The sequence below is a fragment of the Hyaena hyaena genome, unplaced genomic scaffold, assembly GCF_003009895.1.
Source record: "Hyaena hyaena isolate Hyena2069 unplaced genomic scaffold, ASM300989v1 scaffold_2289, whole genome shotgun sequence".
Lineage (NCBI taxonomy): Eukaryota > Metazoa > Chordata > Mammalia > Carnivora > Hyaenidae > Hyaena > Hyaena hyaena.
Window position 1 is genome coordinate 17,205 of NW_024082922.1, and position 24,164 is coordinate 41,368.

General features: G+C 53.0%; 1 long non-coding RNA gene across 1 annotated transcript; it reads right to left on the reverse strand.

Annotated features, from left to right (window-relative positions):
• Positions 1-1,828: 1,828 nt before the first annotated feature.
• LOC120227413 lies at positions 1,829-23,760 on the reverse strand. Its single transcript, XR_005527249.1, has 2 exons — positions 23,688-23,760; positions 1,829-2,624 (listed from the first exon to the last, which is right to left on the reverse strand). It is a non-coding gene; the product is annotated as an uncharacterized LOC120227413 (long non-coding RNA).
• Positions 23,761-24,164: the final 404 nt, after the last annotated feature.

Genomic DNA, 24,164 nt, shown 5'->3' on the forward strand with positions numbered 1-24,164 from the left:
GGGAGAGTGGAGAGAAGGACATTAGTATTTACTAAGAGGTAACAGATCTTCATGATGAAGAATGCGGATGCTGGGGCCAGACGGTCTGGGCCTTAATCTCATGCTGCAAAACAACCCAACATGGGTGTGCACGTGAAGGTCCCTGGGTGTGGGGGCTGCAGAGACAGACGAGCAGGAGTGGCCCGGCGCTGGCTCTGCTGAAACTAGTCAATGACGACATGAGATACATTGTATTATTCTATTTCTGTAGAGGTTTGAAATTTCCCATAACAAAAGCATAAAAATAAACCTGAACTCCTTCACTGCTTACTTGTTGTAAGAAAAACAAAAGTTTTTTGGCCTGCCTCAGTTTACTTATCTGTAAAACTAAGTACTAATAGTCCCTACCTCATAGGGCCATATGAAAAATGCATGAGTTAAGCCATGGAAAGTGCAGAGTAACCACAACGTCCCAGGCGCCAAACACAGGTTTACAAATTTACTATTTCAACTGATTCCTCCCCTCAACACTGAGGCAAGGTCACTTCCATTTTCACATGAGGAAGTGGACTCGCGCATTCCAGCAACAAAACCTGCATAAAAACTCGGATTTGCTCCGTAAGCCTGGTTTTCTCCTTGACGGCCCACTTCCCTAGAAGGGACGTGACCAGTTATTTACAGACAGGGACACTGAGGCTCAGGGGGTTTCCACTGTGCCTAGCGTAGCTGGGGACGAGACACAGCCAGGCAGTCTTGTGACATGCAGCCCGGGCTCTTTCTAGTGCACTGGATAGGCTGTCCCTGCACTCTTGGGGCAGGAGGGTGAGGCGCTCCGCATCTCAGTGGCCCTGTGGCTACTGTGAAGAGCACAGATGCCTCCTTCTCTCTGTGCCCCTGAGTGAGCAGGTCCCTGAGGCAGCGGCCTTCAGTCCCAGACCCAAGCACTGAGTCTCATAAAAGAGAACAAAACAAGGGAGAGAAAAATAGAAACCTAAGACAAACTTTAGGTTATGCTAGCAGCCTCTGCATTTAATAAATATTTTAGTACATCTCTTTCCGGGGCCACGGGCACTTGAGTGTGCCTAAGGCCGCACGGCGTCTCCCTCGGAGACCAGTTTTCACAGGGCGGCCCCACAGCTCTGAGTACCAGGATTGCAGGGCATCAGCTGGAGTCCTTCCTTTCAACAACAGCTGCTTCCTCTTCCCAAGGAACTCGCTCCAAGAGGCCCCAAGTCCCCCGTAACAGCCTGAGCCATCAGGGAGCAAGTCATGCAGGCTCGGTGATTAGAAAAACACTTCTCTCCCCACAAATCTCTCTGTAATCAGCAATAACAGGAGGATGGATACCCTCGGAACAGGCATCATGAATCTGACTTCCAAAAAGGGGTCACTCCCTCAGGAACCAGAGCTGGGTTAACAGTGCCCTTAGAATACAGTGCAGAACCTTCTAGCAGGGTCAGTGTGCATCAGAAACTCAGCTGGACTACAAAACAATTTGCATCCTTTCAGCAGGAACAGAACCAAGTCTGACCTTTACCTCCAGGACAACTTTCGGGTTGCCGTCCTAACTTGTGTAAAAAGCACCTGTGGTCATATTCCAATTAGAACTCTTTGCTAAAACAGACCAATGAATGCACCCCTTCTGCGCCTCTCAAGATTCTCCCAACCTTAAACCAAGGCAGTCAAAAAGCACAAATGCTACTGGAAGTGATTCAAGCTGGGACTGAAGGGGAGGTAGAGCAGCCGGGTGGGGGAAGGCGAGTGGAGTGGAGAATCACGCGCACAGCACCTCCCTGCACCTCCCCGAGAGCAAGGCCGCCTCTCCTGGCAAAGCAAGATAAACACCCAGTTTAAGGCTATTATCTCCTTTATTCAAAAAAATAAATATTTCACTTTTGAGTCGACATATTTCAAATCACATTAAGCACAGAGAAGAAGTACAGTCCCTTTGGAAATTGTGAACACGTGTAGGAAAAGTCATGTTCAAAACAATGGGGGTGGGCGAGCAGTGACTCCAACTGATTCATGACCCAGAGATTCCTCCTCTCACCAGGTGGGCTACATTATCGATTTTAGGAGAGAAACACACACACACACACACACACACACACACACACACACACACATACACACACACACCCCACTTTGAAGTCTGAAAGGCACATGAAGTAGACCATAAGGTGTATGGCACGTTCACTGATAAAATGTTCCCTATTCCCTCCCAGGGAAATTGGAGAAACTTTAATCAAGTCGAAGACCAGAGAAGACAGGGTGCTCCTGCTCAGAGCTCAGCATCAGGAAAATCTCTGAACACGAAAGCCATGTTTTGTCTGCTTTCCCCCTCCCAGGCCTGCACTCCCTGCTTGGGGAGCCGCCCACAGCGCTCACTCGGTGACGGTGGGGCGCGTGGCCACGTACACGAACACCACAATCAGAAGCACGACCACGGCCAGCGTGGGCAGCACCACCGTGGTGATCTGCTGCCGGGCCTCCTGCATGGCCTGCTTCCGCTCCTTCTTGTCCTTGGACGTCTCCTTCTTGGGCTTGCCTTTGAGCTGCCGCATCTTTCCCAGGAGAGGCTAGGAGGGCGTCCGGAGAGGGCTTTGAAGGAAGGGCCACGCTCTGCAGGTCAAGGCCCACACCTCCTGTGGGGAGAACTGTGATTAAAAACGAATGGAGTGAAAAGGAAATGAAATGATACGCTGCAAGGCAAATGCTAACCTAGGAAACACACCTGCAATTTGAAGATGAGGGGTTAGGAACAACAAGGGTCACACGACAGAGGTCACCGCTCTGAGTAGCGGGGGTGAGGGCGAACTGGATGGACCCCGGGGCTCCTGGCCCGGCGGCATACCATGAACGAGTCTCTGGCACACTCACACATGGCCTTGGTGCACGTGGGAAGATGCTGGAAGGTACACTGTCTCCACTCGGATGAGAGAGGCACATTTCTCCCCGCCTACTTTCCTCACTGGTCTGTCACGACCTCCCCAGCTGATCGTTACTGTGGGGCGGCCTGCGGACTCCAGGCACGTCTCCATCCTGCCCAAGCCCCGAGCCTGATCGCTGGCCCGGTCAGCCTACAGACAGCCCAGTGGCACGGACTTCTCCACCTGTACACTGGTTCACTCATCTGCCCAGACCTTCCTGAGCACCTACTATGTGCCGGGCACTGCTGGAGGAGCTGAGGAAGAGGTGAGGAAGTCAGTCCCACCCTCGCGGCACCCTCAGTCGAGGGGTGCACCACGGGCTGCGGGCAGGGTGGTGTCTGGGTCAGGCGGACAATGGAGCCGGGCTGAGCCTGCGGTCCCGCCGCCCACTTGGATTCTTGCGGATTCCGTGCCCCGAAGAGGGGCTCAGGTGGGAAAGCAGTGCTGTCAGGGGCCTGGGAACGAATAACACCCGTGGACAACTTTAGAGCAAGAGCTCCACAGAAGTGCGATTCCTAGCTTTAAGCAGCAGCAGCAGTCCTCTGGCTGACTGGGACGGAGAGGGAGTTTGCTCAGAGACCTCGGGCCCTTCTCAGGATCCCCAGAAAAGCCAAAGAACCAGGCTCAGGAAACGCGCAGGACACGGGAGCCGGGCGGCTGTAACCAGAGCCCAGCTCATACCGCAGCACCACCTGGGCACTGCCCCTGGCGCGGGAGGCCACCACCACTGTCCTTGGAAACTAGGTGTGGCTGCTGTCACTGTCCAAGACGAACGGCCGGGCGCCTGGCTTTTCTGTACCACCAGCTCCTGTGTGTGTCAGACTAGCCACGCCGAGGCCCAATACGCCTACAGCCCAGCCCTGGAGTCTCCACAGTAGGTGGGGTGTTTTTTAAACACGGAAAGCAAGTGGAGGTTGCATATTGGACCAAACAAGACATCTGGCCATCGCAGTACCCTGGGACTAGCATGGGGTTCGGCGCTCTCAGAGGCAGAAGGGCAGCACACGCCAATAGTCCTTGTAACACGATCTTGTGTGTGCGGTTTTGTCCAAGGGCGGTGGGCGGCCTGTCGCCATGCTGACAAGGAAGACAGCATTTATACCTAAGTCACCACGCTAAGTGGCAGAATACGGAACGTGGATTCTGAGACAGAAGACATCCTACCTGAGACCCAACTGCTGGTAGAGAGACCCTGATATCTCCCACCACTCCTCTCATCTCATATGGACCCCGGAACTCTTTTCTCTAGGACCCACATCAGGCAGAGTTTCTTATGGCACAAGGTGACGAATTTTAATACACTGGGATGGCATAAGGCCAGCCAAAAGCAAATACTGAAGTTCAGGGCAGCCCTGTTTTGGCCAATGTACAATTTCCACTAGGATTTTAAACATACTCAACACCTGACAGGTGTAGGAATCCCTGGCGTTACCAGTTTTCCTTCTCAAATCTTTCACAGGACGCTCAGACACAGCTGGCCTCCAACCCAGCACGTACCACTCACTGGCTGCATGGCTGTGGGCACGGCACTCAGCCTCACTGGGCCTCCCTGCTGTCATCTGAACAATGAGAACAACTTCCCTCGCAAAGGCTGACCGCAGGGACGAAAACGCACCGGACACGGAGCCCTACCCCGCCACAGGGAGGCAGGACAGTCCGCTGAGCCAGGTGGAGCTGGCTTCCTCTCCCCACGACTCACCTGCCTGGACCCTGGGTGGCTTCCCTGCGCTTCTCGGAGCTCCAGCTACCACCCAGGAGGTGCTACTGATGGCGGTGTGCCCTTCGCAGGACTGTGGCGAGAACAAGAATCTGGAACGCGGCGCATGGCACAGAGAGGGCGCTCGCTGCGTTAGTGGTGCTGCTGGGCCGAGCCCCAGCAGCCTGTGATGTTGGAACGCACAGGATGGAACAGGCTTAGTGGCCCCACTTCAGAGATGAGGACACCAAGGAGCAAGAGGGGAGGTCTCCCACCACTGGTCACCCAGTTCGTAAGCAGCAGCATCAGTGGTTTCTGGCAGAGCCGTGGACAGCACCGCTCATCAGCTAGGAACCGGGGTCCATCCTCTCCCTGACGACCCCCCCTCCCAGATGGTTTAGAAAGAGTCAAGCCATTAGCAGCACTCAGATTTACAGCTACTCCCCGGGGGGAGCTAATGGCCTGTGGGGCCTATGCAACATGGAGGACCTGCTGGTGCCGCTCACAGGGCCCATCACTGGCCGGTCGGTCGCAGGCAGGCAGCCCCAGAAGCCCCAGGTTAACAAGGTCCCAGGCTGCTGTGGCTGCTGCTCTGCCCAAGGGCATGGGCCCTGATCCTCCTTAGCTGCGGTTGGCCACCCTCCCATATTAGCATTTCAAAGGCACCAGCGTCCGTGCAGACCAGCTCCGCCATCCAGAAGCTCCTGGGAGCTTAGGAAAAAGTCCAGAGTTGCTGGGGACAGCGCAGGTCTGCAGACGTCAGGATTTAAAGGACAAGCAGGCTGGCCCAAATCCTGGGCTCCTCAGGAGGCCACAGCGGGCGGCCTCCCTGCTCTCACTCACCCAGGCTGCGGACCTCTAGCCACAGCCCCATACTCTCGCTGGGGCCCAAGAGTCACGGAAACCGTCTCTGAGATGACCCCAGAGGAAAGGGAAGGGGATCAGCCAGGACAGAAGCGGGCAAGCACAGCAGGCGGGGAAGGAACCAGGCGGGAGGAGAGTGGCAGGCGGACCTGGAGAGGGCGGCAGAGGCCACGGCAGCGAGTCACCATGTGTGAGTGGCCTGAGGCCCTGAGGGCTTCACACTGGGAGGCACGGGCTTTAAAAGGCTCCCTCTGAACTTAACGAAGGACCAGGGGAGAGAAGAAGGGGAAAAATAGTGGGGGAGAGGGAGGGAGGCAAACCAGGAGAGACTCTTGAACGCTGAGAACAAACTGAGGGCTGATGGGGGTGGGGAGGAGGGGAAGGGGGGTGATGGGCATGAAGGAGGGCACTCGTTGGGATGAGCACTGGGTGTTATATGGAAACCAACTTGACAATAAACTATTAAAACAAAAACAAAAACAAAAACAAAACAGCTCCCTCTGGCTGGTGCGTGGAGAGCGGGCAGGGCAGAACAAGGGAGGCTCCGGAGCAGGCCAGCGGGGTGGGGGCGCTCACACTGGGAGAGGCAGTGGTAACAGGGAGGACAGAGTCAGGCCGCACTCTGGGGGCACAAGTGACAGGCCCTACTTACAGATTAGATGTGGCCTATGAGGGAAAGGGAGGGCATCACCGGTGGACCTAAAGTTTGGAGCTCAAGCAACTGGTCGGAGTGGTCCTGCCTCATGAGTGGAGGGAGAAGGGGCGGGGGAAGGGGTGGGTTTGAGAAAGACCGGGAAGTGCTCTGTTCATCTCTATCCACGGGTGAGGGTGCCTATTGGACATCGCCATGGAAATAGCAAGGAGGCGGCTGGAGCAATGAGTCAGGAGCTCGGGCTGGGCCGCAGATCTATATTTGGAAGTCATCTGCTATTAGACAAGGTGAGCTCACTAAAGGCAAGGTGGACAGAGAAAAGGCCCTGGCCTGCCAGGGTCCTCCCACCTGATGGAGGACAGGTAGGGGTGGAGCAAGCAAAGAGGCGTGGGGCGAAGAGGCCAATGAAGGGGAGAAACAGAATATAAAGTCCTGGGGACCAAGAGAAACAAGAAAGGTACTGCTTCAGAACACTACTGAGACAAGGTGAAGATCAAGGAGCATCTACGGGCCTTTGGCAACATGAAGATGTGACATGAGCGACTTGGGTGATGCTCAGGGGAGGGTGCAGAGGAGGGGGTATTAAAAGTGTCACCCACAAACTTGGCTGAGAAGGGAGAAGCTTGTGCCAGAATGCAGATGAACATGCTGCTTCCTTCATTGATAAAGTTTTGCCATGAAAAAAAAAAAAAGCTGAACTAAATTAGGCGTGTCACAGCTGACTTACACGCTGGCACAACGTCTCGAATCCGGTGACGACTGGTGATAAATGGCTCACATACCAGCACTCTGACCAGCACTTGCACAGACAACTGGCCTGAGGTCCTGCTGGAAGAGCGTGTGCAGCCGGGAGGGAAACCGGAGGAGGTCTGGGGAGTCCAGCAGAACGGGGGGCAAGCCCTGGTGCTGAAAAGAGGGCGCATGAGGCCCGCCTTGCCTCTGAGAGAAGCGAAGGCACACAAATGCACCAGGAGGCAGAGGAGACAGGGACGGAGGAGGCAGGTCTGTACTGTGAGTAGGAATGAGAGGCTCGTGCTTTCTTAATGGAACAGGCAAGGGCTCAGCTTCAAGTCTGGGGTGGTGGGAGGCAGGCTTGAGGATACAGAAGGCAGGAAATAACCACGCTGGAGCCAACTCAGCCGGGAAACATCAGCCCTTATGGCTGAAGTTCATAGATGCTTAATATCCAGGCCCCGCCTCCTTGTGGGCCATCAGACCACCTCACCACGTGCACTGGCCTCAGTGGACCAGGCGGCCTGCTGGGCCACGGCTGGCTCGTGCACACTCAGCCAGGACCTCTGATGTGTGTGGCCTGCCTTGTGACCCTCCTGGGATTTCCCTACTGGGAAATCCACAGTAAGAAACATCAAGGGACATTACAGGTAGCCAGCTGGGGAACCATCTGATGCCATGTGCAGAAGGCGAGAGAGAAAGAGCCGGGCCGGGGAGAAGGGATGGGGCAGAGGGGACCACACTCCTGTCTTCCCAGCTCTACCAGGCTGTGGTCCTCACAGCACACTGATGTGTTTCTGTGTCTCATGGTGGACACCTCTCACCTTGAGCTCCGCGGGACCTCTGTCTTCCAGTGAAAAGAGCCCTGGCTACAAGGATCACTCATCCAGTCTCACCAGTGAGGAGTCCAAAACCCTGCCTCGGTCCCCAGATTAGGGAGTGGCAGACTTAAAGGTCAATCCCACATCTGTCAGACGGCAAAGCCCGAATAAGTCACCACCTGCCTGCGCCCACCCCACCTACCTTCCTGACCCGCTCCCCACTTTGGGGCCCCTTCATCGCTTACCAGCCCCCCACAGAGAAGAAACTGAAGATCAAGTTCACACCCTGCAGTCTGGAATCTTCCCAGCAAGCAGCCCAGGCAGGAAAGAGAAGCCACCCGCTGAGTTCCAGCTTCATGACTGTGACTGCCACCTGGTGCCCCCACTGCCTCGAACTCCCCTAACCAGGGAAACAGAAGACTTCACAAAGACTTGAGTTCCATCCGATTCCAATGAAACTCCGCCTGCTCTGCCCCCTCCCCCACCAGTGCCAGTCCATGGCAACTGGTCGGCGCCGCAGCAATGCCACCTGGGCCCCAGTGTGTGGGGGCAGGAGGCAGGGAGTGGAGAGGAAGGGTGGAAGCACATCCTTTTATACTGAATCATTTCAAGTTTATGATTTTTCTCTGATTATAGCCACATACAGACACACACACACACACACACACACACACATACATACACACACACTTGTGTGTGTACATGCTGATTAAATTCTTTTTTTTTTTTTTTTTAAATGTTTTATTTATTTCTAGGAGAGAGAGAGAGACAGCATNAGAGAGAGACAGCATGAGCAGGGGAGGGTCAGAGAGAGAGAGGGAGTCACAGTCTGAAACAGGCTCCAGGCTCTGAGCTGGCAGTCAGCACAGAGCCCGACGCGGGGCTCGAACCCACGAACCGTGAGATCATGACCCAAGCGAAAGTCGGACGCTTAACCGACTAAGCCACCCAGGCGCCCCCATGCTGATTAAATTCTTAATGCGTAGTTTCTTCAGTTTGGAGCTCATAATGTGCAGACAGTGTTAAAGTCTATTAGCGAGACAGCCAGCAGCACAGGTAAACCGGGGTGTGGAGCCAGGTTTGAGCCTCAGCTCTGTCGTGTCCAGTCACACAACCCTGGGCGAGGGACTTCTCTCTCATGCCCTGACTTCCCTCCTGTCACATGGGATAAGAACAGGCGCTTCAGAGAGGGGCTGAAATAATTAGGGAGGATGTGTCATCCAAATCTCCAACATTAACAGCCCATGCCAGCCGTTCCATAAATGGCACATGGTGACTTGCTCTCCAGGGAGGTCTGTCCAGTGGACACGCACACAAAGGGAGGAAACCAGGGGATTCTCATGCTTGTGGTCTTTGGTTTTGTACTGTATAACCTGCGGGGGATGGAATCCCCCAGGTTTTTCTCTTTTGGCTGCTGCTAACGACCAGAGTCGCCAATCTGGTGGTGGGCAGGGTTCCCCAAAGGTTTGATGGGAGAAGGTGAGTTCAGGCTGAGGGAAGATTCAGGATTACACAGACCATGGCCGCCTCCCATATTCCAGAACCGCTAAGCCTTTGCCGCTCAATGCGGCAGCCACTAGCCACACGTGGCTCTGGTATTTGAAATGTGGTTGTGGTCCAAACTGAGTTGTGCTGTGGTATAAAATATACACCAGATTTTGAAAAATTAGTACCAAAAAATAATAATAACGTGAAACGTGTCACTTAAATTTTTACACTGATTCACGTTGACATGATACTTTGATAATATATCAAAATATAATATTTTGATAATGAATCCTCATTCATGTTGAAAGAATATTCGTGTTGAGACGATAATATTATTGGGGCACACCTGGGTGGTCCAGTCGGCTAAGCATCCGACTCTTGATATTGGCTCAGGTCATGATCACAGTTCATGAGTTTGAGCCCGGCATTGGGCTCTGTGCAGACAGCTCAGAGCTGGCTTGGGATTCTCTCTCTCCCTCTCTCTCTGCCCCTACCCCCCTCGTGCTCATGCTTTCTCTACCTCTCAAAAATAAACTTAAAAAAACTTTTTAAAGATAATATTATTAATTTCACCTGTTTTGTGTTTACCGTTTGAGTGTGGCTACTAGAAAAATTTCAGTTCCATGACAGGCTCACAGTGCACTTGTACTGGACAGTGCCATGCTTGCCCCACGCAGGAGGGTGCACCTCCCTCGGCCCTCTTACAGCTTCCCACGTTGTAGCCTCCACGCCCAACACCGAGGACTCTGACACTTCACAAGCCGGCCCTAACACACCTCCCCAGCCTTGCCAAACCTGGCGTGAGCCACAGCCACCACGGCACCCACACTCCCACCCCGCACACTCCTACCTCCGCGCCCGTGCCAAGGCGGCGCCTCTGCCAGAGGCCCCCTTCCCTCGTACCCATCCCTTGCCTGCTGCCGTCTCTCTCACCCTTGGTCAGCCCCCTCCCGGGGCTGAAGCAGCGGCTCCTTCCTTGGTGCAGTCCCAGCACTCGGCGTGTGCCCCTCCCGCAGCACTTACCAGTGGCTCGTAGCCAGCTGGGGCTCTGATGTGCCCAGCGGGCTGTGCACTCCTGTAGGGGAGGAATAATATTCCCCTGGGTTGTCATGGTACCTCTCACATAACAGGTGCTCAGCAAACACCCCCAGATTAAATATCTAAGCTAGAATAGTCTAACAAGCAGGTCCTCTTAAGGACTAACCACAGAGGTACAGTAGAAAATTCTATGGTGCAGTAGAAGTTCTAACAGACAATGATAAAGGAGCTAGCTGCCACTTCTCAATGCTCACTTCATTCTCAACCCAGTCTTGCAAGATTGGTATTTTCCACCCTCATTTTATGTGAAGAAACAGAGCGTCAGAAAAGTGTGGTGACTCGTCCAAGATCAAATGCTATTAGGGAGCCAGCAAAGCCTCAACCCCAGTGTAAAATCCACAACAAGCACTCATTAAATATTTAATGAATGAACAGAAAGAGGATTTGAACTCAGACCTGATCCCAAAGCCCCAAAGACCATCTGTAGGGCTACCACATGAAAGTCATCTACAGACACACGACCCTCACTTTGGCTTTCATCCCATTTTGCAGACCAGGGAACTGAGGCTCAGAGAAGGCCCCAGGAGATCAGTCAGCAGTGAAGCTGGGGTTCACCTAGTGCTCTCCGGCTCAGAAACCATGCTCTTCCCCACCACCGCAGCTGCCTCCGAGTGGCCGGCATCCCCTAGAAACACATGGAGGGAAGGGGTGCAGTATCAAAAGTCCATGCCTGGTTCCAGCCCATCAGCTCTGCAGGCCGCGGACTCAGGGAGGGTGACTGAGAGGGAGCACAGGCTGTCCTGGGCTCGTCTCACTGGCAGCGTGTCCCCACTGGTGAAAAGTATCCCGGCACACACGCCCGGGCTGGGCAGCGGACCTGCCTTCGTGGGTGCAGCATATCCTGCCTGAGTGTTAACTATGGGCCCGGCTGCTTTGGTGTCGCCTGATCTCACTGCTGTCCGTTCTCACCTGATGTCACCGGCTGTCCGAGAGGCGCCAGCCAAGAACAGCACGGTCTGGCCTGGCCTGGTGACAGCGTTAAGCAGTTGTGAACTGCGTCAGTGGCACCCACCCGCACACCCCCACACAATCAATGCGAGAACGGAAGCCAGGCCTAGGCAGTGGCTCCCCAGGGAAGACAGCCCGGCTACTTTCCATGCTGGTCACCTTCTCCAAAGTGCCGCAGCTCTCCTGTCCTCGGGAGAGGCAGTTTAAGGTGCTCACTGAGAAAATGGCTGCGTTTTTCTCCTACTTGGAAACCAGGCATGCAAACAAATGAACAACACATAAGGAGGGTATATGTCGGGGGATGCCTGCCACCCTTCCTCGTGGCTTTATCCTAACAGGAAGCATCAGGAGGGCTGAACTGCTCCATGCTCCATGCTAGGAGACCTGGGGAAGCTGCCCTGGGGTCAGGGAAACCTAAATTGTGAGCTCGAGAGTGGCAGCTCTGTGCTTCATCAAGTGCGCCTGCTTCACTTTATGTGCCTGGTATTTAGCCATAATGGGCCTGTGATCGCTTCACTCCAGTCTGCCGCAGGGATGGGGGCAGGGGGCGGGCAGGCTGCCAGGAGGGCTGTGCAAGACGGGACTCCTGATACCCACTGAGCACCTGCTGATAACATAAGCACCTCCCCCAGGAACACAGACATGAGCAGTGACAGCCACGTGCATGCCAGCTCCAGCCGCCCCCTACCCATCCCCCCAGCCTCTGACAGGACATGGGTCTGGGGGTGGGGGGAAGGGAGATCAGAGCTACCGACAGACAGAAGCCAATGGACACGAATGCACAGGCACAGAGTTCTCTCACCAAGGGCAGAGGGAAGAAGGAAGTAGATAATTTGGTGGAGGCGGTATCCACTACTCCTAAATAAAAGCCCAAGAACACAAAACAGGCTTAGGGAGGGTTGCTGAATAACAGACGTGAAAAGCTAAGGTTCTCAATGAGCGAGATAAGCACCAGGCCTTTGGCACACCAGGGCTTACAAGTGCTTTCCTGCGCATTATCCGCTTCATGGCCACAGTAACTGTTACGTATGACTGTCCTTAGCTTCATGGCCACAGTAACTGTTATGTATGACTGTCCTTATTTAACAAGAAAAAGGAGGACACAGAGCAGTTAAGGTTTTGTCATGGGTTTCCATCCTTGTCCTGACACTTTTAGGGTCTGTGGCCCTGGGCAAGTAACTCTCAGACTTTCAACTATTCAAGGATAAAAGTACCTATCATTCAAATATTTTTTGAGCACCTACTGTATGTGAGGGGCTCTAACGGGCAAGACAGGCAAAACGCTGCCTTCAGGTAGTTTACAAGGACACGGGGAGACGGGCAACGAACCAATGAAGAGAATGTGTGTCAGTTGCTGCTACGTGTTGTGGAGAAAATACAAGGGAGGGGCTGGTAAAGAGGCTGCACACTTAGAGTAATCAGTCAAGGGAGGCTTCAGGAGAAAGCGATTTTGGACCAGAGACTCGAAGGAAGTGAGAAAGTGACCTGTGCAGAGTCCTGGGAAGAGCTTCCAGGCAGGGCAGAACACGTGCCAAGGCCCAAGGGTAGCCCCCAGCCCACCGCCAGCACGTCTGAAAGCCAGTGCAGCAGCCAGCACGCTGGGGAGGGCAGAGGGAGCACTTAGAGGAGAGGCCAGATGGGACCAGGAGGAGGGGGAGGCTGCCCCCCACCCAGGGCTCTGCAGGCACTTAAAAGAGCACTGTTCGACGACTAGCTGCAGGGGGACAGGGCTGAGGCAAGCGACTGGGGACGATGCCAGCGCACTCGTCACGTGACACACGGGGGCACGGTCCCGGGGAGGGGCGGGTGTGGCGGAAAGCGGACAGATCCCGCGTGCGCTCTGAAGACAGGGTCAGCGTGACTGACCAGCAGACTGGAACTGGGGTGTGAAAAAAGAAACAGACTAAAGCCTGAGGGGACGGGGGGCTGGAGGGACGGGAGGGTCCGTTCGGGGATGTGGGGAAGACGCAGGGCAGGTGGGGTGAGGCCGTGGGAAGCTGGGATGCATCAAGTTTGAGATCCTAGCGAGCAGGCAGGGGGATGCAGGAGTCTGGTCCAGGGCGAGAGCTGCGCTGGACGCAAGACCCTGGGGCTGCCGGGCTGAAGGCCGCGAGGCTGGTGGGCGAGCGCAGACAGGGCCAGGGGCCAGGGACAGACGGAGCCCTGGTGCAACGTAATGCTTCGATCTGGGAGGGCAGAAGGGTTTGGTGGGGAGGTGAGGAGGGGGCAGTGACAGGAGTTGGTTCCAGAGAGAAAAGGGGCAGAGACCCTGGAGACCATCAGCACCAGGAGGCCACTCTGCTCAGGACACGGCCTGGGGCTGAGGGTCTGCGCGGAAATCCCAGTTTTGGCATTTGCCAGCCCTGTGACCTCAGGCAAGGCGCTTAATCTTTCTGTGCCTCAGATTTCTCATCTGAAAAATGGGGATGAAAATCGTACCCAATGAACCGATGAGAATAATGCCGGGTACTTACTAAGTACTATGGAAGGTTAGCTAGCATCCTCCTCCTCCTCCTCATCATCATAAAAAGAAGGTCAGAATTATGGGCTATGAGGACAAGAGTTTTGTTCTGCTTGTTTGTTAGGTAGTTAAGGCAGCTACAGAATGTTTGTATTACAGGGGGAAGCATACCAGGAGAAGGAAGGAGAAAGAAGTGATGGACGCACCCCTGGGGGAGACAGAGCGGGCTCCGGGCCACCAACGTGGTGCCGGGAGTACGTGCAAGTTCCCACGTGGCCCCCACTGGCTGTGCGTGAACCGGGAAGAAGGTCCTCAGCTAAGGAGGCAGGAAGATGGAGGGACATCAGAAGCCTGAAGAGAGAGAAGCTACGAACAGTTGTCCCAAGGGGGACAAGTACAGCAGAGGGCTAGCACGTGACTGCAGCGGCATGTGGTCCACCCGCAGCCACAGATCTTGGAGTGAGGACTGTCAGGTGGCGCCAACGGAGAAGGTGCGGGTGCGGGGGGCCGGGGTGGAGGATACTAGATGGACTCGGAGAGGGGGGGGTCCTGTCAGTCCACAAGGACAATGTGAGGGCTGCATGTGGTTACAACAGCAAATGCCTGGCACAGGCCCTGGCGCCCAGAATGCCACCACTGCTCAAGGGGCTTCCGTGGCCTGTCGGGGAGCCCCTCCCACAGCACACCTACCTCCCTGCCACCTCCCACCCCAAACACACACCAAGCTCAGGAAACCCTCAATTCTGCTCCGTCTTTGGAGCCATGTCCCCTTGCTCTTTTCAGCTGAAGTTATAGTCACATTTGTCAGGACAACGTGTGACAAGATGACCCCTCTCCTGCCTGTCTCCAGAAAAGCCAAGCAGCCCATGTGAATGCAGGCTGGTCCTAGGCATGCTCCTTGCCTCGTCCAGCCTTGAGGAAACTGTGGCTTGCCAGACTCTGCCCTATGGTTACGGGGCTCTCGGGGTGCTTAACCACCAGCTCCCCTCACTGAAGGAGAAGAAGGACATGAAGCAGGGCCTCTAATGGATCTTGTTATTTACCTCTGGAGGGCCCACCATCCTGCTTTAATGAGGACTTCGATATGCTCGGTGACTGGCAACTTTGTTTTAAGCGAGCTGACCTGAAGCAAATCAACCCACAGGAAGGACAAAAAAAGACAAGGAAACAGAAAAAGGAGCAACTTGAAATTCCTGCAAGAGGGTTGAAAACAAATGGCTTCGGAAGTGGTTATGATGCCCAGAAAGCAATATAATTAACAGGGCACACCACACAGACTGACGCTGAAGTTTCACAAGGTAATATGTAAGCTTACTATGAACAACCACCACTCTGATATGTTCTATTTTGTTTTCTGTCATCAGGAAAAAAAAAATACCCACTGCAATCCACTAGGAGATTTCACAATCAGTTGACAGATCGATAAACACTGCATTGAGAAGACCTCCCCGCAGTGAGGGCTGCTAAAATGGTTAAAAATCACGTTTCCTCATGAAGTTGTGTGAACACTAGGTCCAGAGGTCTGCGGCTTCACAAAGAACCGAGGGTGCATGCTGAAGAAGGGCCAGGTTTAGTTGTGCTCTGGAAGACAGACCTGAACGCAGGGCAGAAGACGTCTATGGTTGGAGGAGGGAGCTCTCCATCACTAGGGGAAACCAAGAGACGAATAGGAAGGGATTCAGAAATCAGACGAAAGCGACTGGCCAGGGTTCCACGCTGACGGTCTTCACCTTGATGGATAACAGCTGTTTATGGGATGAAACGCAAGCAACAAGTCAGGTCTGTCCCGGCCTCTGAAAAGCTGCAGATGGTTAGAGTGCAGTGACTCCTGAGTTGGCAATTCTGTATCCAAACCCATAGGTTCCCTCACTTCACCTGCTGTCAATTAGGTACTTTAAGACAGCAGTCACTAAAAGTAAGTGTCGCTAATTTACTACTTTGTTAATGACAGCTCAACTCTGTGTCAAGATGGAGGCAAGTTTAGGGGAAAATTCATGAAAACGAGCAGCCCAGCCAGTGGTGTGCATTGGGTTTTTTTTTTAAGGCGGTACCTCGCTAATGTTTCCATCTGAAATATGGCAGACGTGAATAAACACTCACCCCTAGAGGCCAGGTCTGGGGCAGAGCTTCTGTAAGAATAGAATTTTCATTTTTGCTCTCTTTCACCTAAAAATGTCAAGCGATTGTATGTAACGCTGGCCCTTACGATGTGCATGCCACTGCGAGGAAAGCCTGTGGTGGCGGTCACTGAATGCCGACCCTGAACCCATGCGACAGGCTCGACTGCGTCACAGGCTCCCATCCGAGAGGCAAGAACTGAGGTCTGGGGTGGCCCAGGGCCACAACACAAGTAAGTGGTGAGACACTGTCAAATCCAGACAGGTTCCAGAGGCCTGCCCTTCACAACTAAGCAATGGTGATTCTTCTCCAACACATCCACATTTGTTTCAATATTCCTTACATGGCACGTTCCCCAAATCTCTGGGTAGAATGCACCCCTCACGGGCCCCGGGGCCCTGCCCGCATGCCCCGTGCTCTGCAGCACCCCGGGACTAGAGAAGCACAGCCTGCTAGGGCTCCTCCGCTCGTCACTCGCATCTACGGCCAGGCGTGGGCTGATGGCCCTTCCTTCCTCAGCCCCTAACACCGTTCTCGTGTTCCACTAGGCGTGCACTTCATTAACAACCAAGATATCATAAGCACTGGTTGTTTATGGCATCTTTAAAATGAAAAATTCATCTCTAAGCTAAATTACAGCAAGTTAATTACAGAGCCTGGCTGATGGCAGACAAACTGAGGAGTGAGGTATTGACTGAATTTTCAAGCACAATCAGCAACCGCAGCCGCTGGCACCCGGGACTGCCCGTCTGGGACGTCAAGTGACGAGTCTCCCCCCCGTCAAGAGTGGGCCTCAAAGGCAGGCGGGCAAGCTCTCTAGTCCACTCGTTTACTTATCCACCAAACCCTTGCTGGGCACCCGAGCGCGGGGGCCCTGCTGGTCACACGCAGCCACCCACTCACCAATTCGTTCATTCACACGCATCCTGAGCACCCACCACGTGCCAGGCTCCCATTCCATGCTGGGAATATTCCGTGTTGGGAATGTGCAGACTGACCAAGCGACTGGTCCCCCAAGGACGCTGATCCCCAGGTACAGGGCGACCTCCGCGAGCTCGGTGCCAGCTTGGCAGTGGGGATGGAGGAAGGAACAAAACAAAGTCCCTGCTCCCACAGCACATGCACCCTGGGGGCGGGAGTCGGACAAGAGACAAAGATGTAGCATGTCAAGGAGTGACGTGCTGTGAAGGAGACAAAGCAGCGCGAGGTGACAGTAGGGGACCTGCTCTAACAGAGAGGGTGACAAGGGACTGCGTCTGAGCAGAGAGCAGAAGCCTGAAGAAAAAGTGCAGCAAGCCCTGAGCATAACTAGGGGAAGGGAGGTGGTGGCCGGAAGGGACCGGGGAGGGCAAAGGCCCAGGACAGCCTTTCGGGGGAGCGCCCCGAAAGGCGTGTGGGAAGTGCGCCTGGAGCAGGCCCCCAGGAGCATGCGGCTCTGGTCCCCCCCACGGAGGGAGCGTGAGGAAGAGCAGAGGGGCGAGAAGGTCAATCCAGAAAGGGCTCTACAAACCCACCAGCGAATGTCTCAAAGCCTATTATTTGTGCTTCACTCCAGGCCTTGATTGCTGCCCAAATTCAAATATTCTGCAAAAGGCAGACCGTAAACTAAGCTGCTATCAAATATTTACGCAGTGGCATGTCAGTGCTGTCTGCAGGCTCCGGGAGGGTGGATTTGGGCGTAGGAGAAGGAGACTGACCCGCTGGACAATGACCTTGGCCTGCTGGAGCTGAGTATGTCACTAACAAAGGGAGAAATATTCGATCTTTAGTTTAAATGCCACATTTTTTTTTTTTTTTTTTGGCTGACCCTTAGGCTGTCTTACCAAACTGAGCAGTCAGTGAGGATGGTTTGGGCCAAGGCATAGAACCATCAGTTGGAAGATGAGGTTGACTGATTTTGCCAGTCTGCAGGCTCCACAAAGTGCCGCTGACCCCAAGGTGCTGGTCCCTGCAGACCAGTGTGCTGCCACTAGCCGAGGCAAAGCCAGCCAGATGTGCATTCTTCCCATCGTGAGGTCTCCATCACCTTCTACTCACACGTCTTCCTGTCCCCACCTCTGATTCCTCGGTCCCCAGACTGAATGACTTCACTTAATCCAAGGTCCGATCTTAGTCCTCTAACTACAAAGCCTTCCGTGGTCCCCAGGGCCAATAAAACGCAGCGTGGATTGGCCTGGCCTTCTAGACCCTGAGTGCCGAGCTCAACCCCACATCACATCGAACAGTCACACTTCTGTCCCTCTGAATATAGAGACAAAATAACACATGCCTAGCCCCAGGTCTCTTCACCTTGGCCAGCTCTACACACTCTCGCTGTAAAGAGAACATTCCTGATCCCCTCAGTCAATATTAGTTACCCTTTTGCCTACTCTTAGGCCTCTAAAATGGCCCTTCTTTCGTTCTGCCTTTTCAAAGAGTTCATTATTCTTTGTCTGCCTCCCCCATGAGGGGTTCAGTAAGTGTTTGCTGAATGGTATATGCCTGTTTCTTACTAATGTTGCCCAAAGCAGAAGTCGGAGGTTTTCCGGGATGCCTCCCCGGGCCCCAGTCCCTGTATCAGTTGTTCCCTGAGCGCTCCCAGCCCCTTATCCTGAACATATCTCATATGTACCCCCCTCCATCCCCGCTACCAGTGCATCAGGCTCTCGTCTTTGCCCATGAGCATTTCTGCAACAGCCTCCTACCCTGGGTTTCCCTGCCTTCCCCTTCCTGCTTGCCCGAGCCCTAAATAGTACAAACATGTCTAAATCCTTCTAAAAATCACTGCCTGTGGTGGCAGGGAATGGATGCTACAACTCGCCCATATCCACAAGCAAATGCAGGAGACGTACACATCTTCTGTAGCAAAGGGGCATGGATGACTCATCTGAACCTCACGTGTGTTTTAAAGTCTAGTCGTTGGAAACTCTTAAGCGAAAAAACATCGCTGATATACATATGCATTACCATATACTTCAAGGTTAACTACCAACCAAATCATGCTAAATGAACACTGAGAAAGCCAAGCTAAGAGTAATGGATAATTAAACATCTAGATTCCTAGCAATTACAAATTATCAGTAATTGAATACGGTTTTGATATTGCCCAGCGACAGTGCCATTTCCAACATCTATAGAAAATCCAATGGCCTATGAGTCTGTGCTTCCCAGGAGCCTGAAACACACCGCTTCCCAGTACGGGAAGGCGGCCGGACCCCGAAGAGGCAGGAAACAGTCATTCATAAACTCCAGAGGGCTGTAACTTAACACCAATCACATTTCAGTAACTTCCAAAAATATCTGTGATTCCTGGTAGACCGCCTACAACATACCTTAAACTTAGACTTTCTGAGGCCCATACCTACAAGACCTGATCAAAGGCCTTGTGTGTGGCCTTCTGAACTAGATCATCACCACTAAGAAGCAGCCCTGGAAGTAGAGACCAAGCTTACAGAATCCCTACTGCAAAAGACAAATCTGATCCAGGAACCCACAGTGTAGACTCCCACAGGGGATGGGGGGGTTCCACCACAGCATTGGGCCCCCAGCACACAGTTCAGTACCCCCCATGCTGTTCCCTGCAGCAGCCACAACCACCATACAGCCACCTTTGTGGGTGTGCCACACTCCAGCCGACCCCCGGGCCTCCATCCACGCAGCTGTCTGAAATGCCCCTTTCCACCTCTTTTCTCCCAGTCACTTCTTCTGCTTCGCAGACTCCTCCTTCAAGACCCATCTCATGGGTCATGTGCTCTTAAAAGTATTTCATGACACTTCAGGCCTCAGGTGGATAAGGGCTCATCTCTGTGCCCCGACGACACCCAGTAACACAGCACCCTAGTGCTCATCACACTGCATTGGGGTCCCCTTGCCTGGTATTCCTATTACAACCTCTACTTGCAACTCATCAAACCCAACGATCAACCTGGTATCTTTAAGAGTTTCCAATTCAAGGTCACAGAAGAGTTGTCCGAATTTGAGGCCATAGTGCCCCAGAGCTAAAGCTGGAATTTCAGGATTCCCGTTAATTACCTTGAACAGAAGGCCTGAGAGCAGAGAGTGGCACTCAGGTAAGACGGACTTCCCTTTTCAAGTGTATTTGTGGGCACAGGGTTAAAAAGCTCGAGGTGAGGGGCGCCTGGGTGGCTCAGTTGGTTGAACAGCCGGCTTTGGATTTCTACTCAGGTCATGATCCCAGGGTCATGGGATCGGGCCCCATATCAGACTCCATGTGAAGCCTGCTTAAGATTCTCTTTCTCTTTCTCTCTCTCTCTGCCCCTCTCCCTGCTCATGCACACATGCACGCTCTCTCTCTCTCTCTCTCTTTCTCAAATAAATTTAAAAAAAAAATTTCAAGTTCAGTTTAAGGTAAAGAAAACAAGTAGGCTTCAGGGTAGGAGAAATGTGTTTAAAACAGAAAGCTGTGCACTAATATTTAGTTTGTTTTTTCCCTGTAGGATGTCAGTCGTTTCTTCTACTGACCTAGAACCAAGTTTCAATCATGATTTCTGGACCTAAAGGCGGCACGTGTTTTTACATCGAAATATCTGGAAGGGAGGCTACTTGGAGAGTGGCAGGGGTATGAAAATTCCAGCTGGTTATTTGCTTATGCAAGTTCCAAATGAAATAGTGGCCCACCCTTGTGTTCTACGAATTGACATGCTCGGTCTGGAGGAACAAATCACTCCCTGTACTGCTTCCCAGAACACAACGGCCACTCAAGCACACCTCTGCCAGCCTGGCAGTTATTTTATTGCACGCGGAAAACCAGAATCATCACAGCCCACCAAGCAAGTCAGGAGTGAAAGGTTAAAGTGTCTCACGAGCTACTTGAACGTGATGTCGCCAATGCTGTGAGACCTCTCACCAGGCCTAGGGCCCAGACCATGCAATCTGCTCCGTGTGCCATGCTGGGCACATGTGGTCCATCCACCAGCAGGAAGAGGTCACGGACAGATTTGAGCAAGGAGTGACGTGACATGACAAGCATCTTAAAGACCACTCTGGGTCCAAAGTGATGAGCAGAATGGAGGGAAAGTGGGAGCCGGGCAAGCAATTCGGAGGCCTTTGCAGTGAAGGCCCCCTGGTGTCACTGGACGTGGGCGTGGACAAGGGAGGGCAGATGAATTCGAGATCTACATTAGGGCCATCACAAGGACTTGGAAATCTGGAGGCAGAGAAAGGGGAGTGTCAACAGACAACTCCCCAGAGCACCCAGGGCACTCCTTAATCTCCATCCTCTATTTAATTTGTCTCCCCACCATCTCCCCTCTGGTAACCATCAGTTTGTTCTCTACAGTTAAGAGTTTGTTTCTTGCTTTGCCTCTATCTCACTTTTCCTTTTGCTCATTTGTTTTGTTTCTTAAATTCTACACTTGAAAAAGCAAGTTATCAGCCATGGACCCTAACGAGATGGGGGTAAAGGAGGTTTGCAAAGGGGCTGTGATAGAAAGAGACCAAGAGATAAAATTCGGGCCCCATGAGCTGGAGCACCCACGAGACATTCAAGTTACCTAGCTGCCGCAGTAGGTATAAAATGCCCCACAAAGCACAGAGGAGTCCTGTGGAATGACGGGCGCCTGGGGCTTTCGCACTGGTGACCCTTCCACCATCCTCCCGGGTGCTTGGGTCTCCTGCTGCTGTGCCGGGGCACCACATGAGCAGCGTACGGGTCCAAGTTCGCCCACGCATGCCCCTTCTGTGATGACCCTCGGTAGTGATGCAGATACCAGCCCTGTGGCCGGGAAAGCAGTAACTCTAATAGTAACATGATCAATCATATTTGCATCATACCACAAAGGGAAGTGAAATAAAAGGGAAGTGAAATATATAGGCCAATATTTTCTTCAATCACAGGCATCCTAATAGGTTTGCTGATTTCTTGATACTGACGTTTTCACGGAGTCCCAGCAGCAGGTACCTGGCCCTGTGCCCTGCCCGTAATACCACTGGGACTACCACCCTGTTTGGCGGGGGGGGGGGCACGTTAGACTGTCTCCTTGGGCAATGTTAATCTAACGTGGTATTAAATGCAGAGAAAGGTCTCTTAACAAAAGACCAGAGAAGACAGCCTGTTTTAGGAAAACAATGACTCACTGAAATCACATCCTGCCCTTAAGTTAATATGCCTCCTTCTGGACTAGAACCTGGTTTCCTATCATGATGGGTCTGTTTTCCAAGTCCCCCATCGAAGGACGACTCAAAATGTCATTTAACAATCTGCCTTCTAATTAAAATTTGAGCCATTTTTAAAAAACCACATTGAACTGAACAATCCCACATGGCAACAAAGCGCTGCGCTCTGGCGCCGTGATTAATAGACGCCTTTGCAACTGTTTAAAGGAGAAGGGAAAGGGGGAAAAACATCATTAGATACAGCGAGATTAAACCCATTAGTGTGCTTCCGTTTACTCATAAGAGTAAGACGGTGCGGCATTAACATAAACTAATTAAGTGTCCTGCCTTTAAATAAGCCCAAACAAAAATAAAACTTCCAAGACTGACTGGAAGGTCCTGGAAGGAAGAGAACCACTTTTTCAAGCAAGTGGCCTGGCTGGGGTAGGCGACACACCAGGCCGGGCTGCATGTCTTAACAGAAGGTCAAGGGTCCTCTCTCGGGAAGGAGCCCTGGGGGTGGGGAAGAGACAGGGCCGCAGGTTTTGTGAGGGCACCGGGGGCTTTGCAGGGGAAGGACCAAGGCGGTGCAGGGGAGAGATGAGCTGAACTCCATTCCTGCTGGCGACATGACTTCGTGCAAACACCTAACTGCTCTGAGCCTGCTCCTGCCTGAATGTGAGAAGGCACCGTATGCCCCTGACTGTTTCCCAGGCCTGGCGGGAGAAGACCACCTGGTGACGTGCGCAGAAGCACCCTGTAGCAGAGGAGGGTGTGCGAAGGTAAGAGCACTGCTGGTTACTGGCAGACAGGAGAGGGGAGGGTGAGGACGCTGAGTGGATGGTGACCCATAAAACTGGGAAGATCGATGAGAAATTTCTTGAGGAGACCCAGCAGTGCAGTAAACAGTTTAAGAAAAGGAACCTGCTGACTCATTCGCTTAAAGTAAAAGGTCCGGAGCAGGGACGTGGGTGAAGATGCAACAGTCTATTGACTGAGCAGCTCAGAAGATCTTACAGATGGATGGAGGAGGGGGTCCGCCATCCAGGAGACAGGCGGGGACACCTCCCCTCCCTTTCAATTTCTGGATACTTGCTCCTAATGTGGGCCCATATTTGCCCATAAAAAAAAAAAATCAGACACAGAAGCTTTGCTATTAGCTTCATTTCACCGATAGCCCAAAGAGAAAGGACATCTAGAGAACAGCAACTTGTGATGAACGCTCAAAGAACACAATCGATTTGCAAACGACAGTAAAGGCCCCCACAAGGATGGAGTGGAAGAGGTGCAGAATGCATCCGTACAGGAGCTGCCTGTCTAGAGGGGAGGCTGAGACTCTGCTCAGCCCATCAGTGCTGATGGAGCGATCCAGGCACAGCTCGGATGCCCCCTCCAGGAGCTCATGATGGCCAACGTGCAAACCCACAACTATACTCAGGTGTGGATATACCAGGATGGTGGCAGGGAAGAGACAGAGGCACGGAAGAAGATGGGTCAGGAGAGGGGCACAAGTGATCATGTAAAGCTCATTATGATACATGCCTGTGAGGAGATAGTATAGGGGGTTCCAAAATAGGAGGAGCGGTATCAGCCAGGAGGGGACAAAAAAGGGCCTGACTTCTGGGGAAGCAGTACCTGATAAGGGCCTTCAGGGATCAACAGGAACTTGGCCAGGCAGAGAGCACCGGGGCACACGGTACTTCTAAGACTGGGCATGTCTGAGGAATGATGGGTACAGAAATCTCTCCTCAAACAGTGGCTTCCCTCGTAAGAAAACTTTAGTAGGTACCAATTTCTCTCAGTTTACCTTTTCTTCAACTCCAAGAACTGCAGTCTCAAGGCTTTCAGCAAGCTGATTTCCAGTAAAGGTGACTTGGGTTATTCCTGTTGAGAAATCAGAGTAAGAGGTATAATAGGTTTTGGGGAGCTACTCCTCCACTGACCCCTTTTTTGGATACTCCCCCCAGTCCATGCTGAGAGGGTGGTCCAGTGGCTACCATCCCCAGACTGATTGGCTTGGGGAGGGACACTTGCCAGGGTCAGCTACACTGCTTCCTCCCTCCTCATTTGAGGATGACGATGTGCAAAGTTAGGTGAGCAGTGGTGAGCCCTTATCCGGGGAAACACACACACACACAGAGGAGGTGAGCAGGATTGCGCACTGTGCAGCCTCTGGATCAAGGGCCCTCCCCGCTCCAGTTCCCAGCAGGCTGGTCACACTTTGCTCCCCGCATTCCTGAGATTCCTACACAAACCCTCTACTGAGGTCAGCTGGCCTGAGAGC